The following is a 2,217-nucleotide window of genomic DNA, read 5'->3' as shown; positions in this document are numbered from 1 at the left end:
TGAGAACAATGGAAAGGCTTTTAAATGAGCAGCAAGGGTGTGACTCCACCCTGGTAGGTGGGACATCTTGAGGTTTTAAGATCTCTCTTTTGGGAAGCCTCTATACTATAGCAAGGGGCAGGGCCAGTCCTGGCCAGGGACAGTGGACAGTTTGCAGGGATGTTGCAAGGGAGTTCTGGTGTGTGTCCACAGAAAGAAACAGTGCATGCACAGTATATAAGATCGTCAATATTCTAAAATGCAGTAACAGGAAATAGCCTCTCTGCCTCCAATGAAACTTCTACTCTGATCAACTCAAAACTGCTGTAATTAGTCTGGCTGATCTTTAGATGCCCCACAAATCAGGGCTTCCATAGGAGACCTCAATTATACCATCGTTCTGCCTCCTTCACAACATTTTACAGAGCATCAAAATGTCCTTGTCCTCCACGTGAGACCCTTCTGTACTTTCCCACTGCTTCTTCCATCTATTTTTTTTTCCAAAGAGAAGAATCCGTTAATGATGGAAAGATGAAGTCACTGTCCCATTTTACGCGGTATTTTTTGAACTTTCCATCTGGAAGATTCCTCTCTGCCATTAACAGAAATCTGCCAGTCCTTAGATATGGACAGGAAGGGTTTTACAACCCTGACCTGCTTGGAATTTGTCAACTAACGGAAATTTAGCCTCCTGATGAACTATCTGACACTGACATACAAAGGGAAATACAGTTACCTCAGCATTTTTACTATTGTCTCTGTTTTATATTTTGGCAAAGAAAAATATTGATTTTTTTGCCCAAAAGATTACTTCTTATGAAAAAGGAAATGTATAATGCTGAACAGGCATATACTGTATGAGTGGGGGGGGGGGGAAGACATGCAGCCTGTATTAATAATTTTACTAGTGTACGAATTCTTGGTAACATTAAGAGGAAGTTTCATGCTGACCTGATATCTTCATAATTGCAACACACTTGTTTTACTCCCATCACATTTGTATTGGCTCCGTCTATGAGTAGAAGCTCCTCCCAGGTGAAGTTTGGTCTCAGAGCCTGCAGACTTCACCATCTTTGCATGCAGAAGGTACCATAAATGTCTGATTTGCCACAGTGAATCTGGCAGCAGCTTGTATGGCTTAAGAGTGGACTGCACAGATCAAGGGAACCATTATATGGCAGCAAACAGACATTATTTTCTATGCCAAGTGACCCTGGTTACTACCAGCAGTTTTTCAGTTCTGAAGTAGTAGTTTACTTCTATTTTCTTTTCCCTTTACCCCAAGATAGGAACGGGATAAATCCTCCCTCCCTTCCCTCCTTTCCTTGCCCCTTGAAGTTCCTTTCTCCCTAAAGGGGCAGCAAAATAACAAATAGAAGGGGAACTCATCAAATCTGCAGACACAACACTCAACTGGCAGGAATAGCCAACACCACAGAAGACAGGCCCAAGATCCAGATGGATCTCAACAGACTTGAACACTGGGATTGCAGAAAATCACAGGACTCAGACCACGGAATCAAAAGAAGTTGATTTATTTGCGCAAAGGTTCAGAGCACTATCTTTGTAGCCACACCTGAACAGCTTTTCATAACAAAACACAAGTTTATATATTCTCGTCAGAAACAGCAAAACACGGAAATGTAACTGATAACATGGATTGGTTGTTTCGAATCACAGCCCCCTTACAGCATACAGCCCCCCTTTCCGTAGCTAACATATCTTGCATACTTGTGGTTAGCTATAGATGAGACATAAAGACCTATGTGGTTAGCTTGAGCCGAGCAGCAATTCTGACACCTTTGTGCGACCAACAATTGAACCTGGGGCTTGACATCTTTCCATTTCCTTTTGTTCTCCTTCTAACTAATACACTTATTTAGAACTCATGTTCCTCTTTATAACTCATGTCTTGTCTTATGACTGTAATACATGCATTTAAGTTTCACGTTTCGCTCTATGACCCAGGTCCTCCTGCCTTACTGGGGCCTATCCAACAAAATGAAATTCAGTGTAGACAAAAGTAAGTTCTTACACTTAGGCAAGAAAACCCAAATGTATAGGTGAAACCTTGCTCAATACCGATAGTAATAAATATGAGAGGGATCTTTTCTGTCTTAGTGGACAATCGCTTAAGTATGAGCCAGCAGTGTGCAGCTGCCGCCAAAAGAGCCAATTAACGGAGGGATGGAATCAATATCAAGTGTAGTATTATTATCACTTTGTAAAGTCTTAGTA

The sequence above is a fragment of the Protobothrops mucrosquamatus genome, unplaced genomic scaffold (assembly GCF_001527695.2).
Source record: "Protobothrops mucrosquamatus isolate PMUCROS unplaced genomic scaffold, P.Mucros_1.0 scaffold_13, whole genome shotgun sequence".
Taxonomy (NCBI): domain Eukaryota; kingdom Metazoa; phylum Chordata; class Lepidosauria; order Squamata; family Viperidae; genus Protobothrops; species Protobothrops mucrosquamatus.
Note: the sequence above shows the minus strand (reverse complement) of the source record.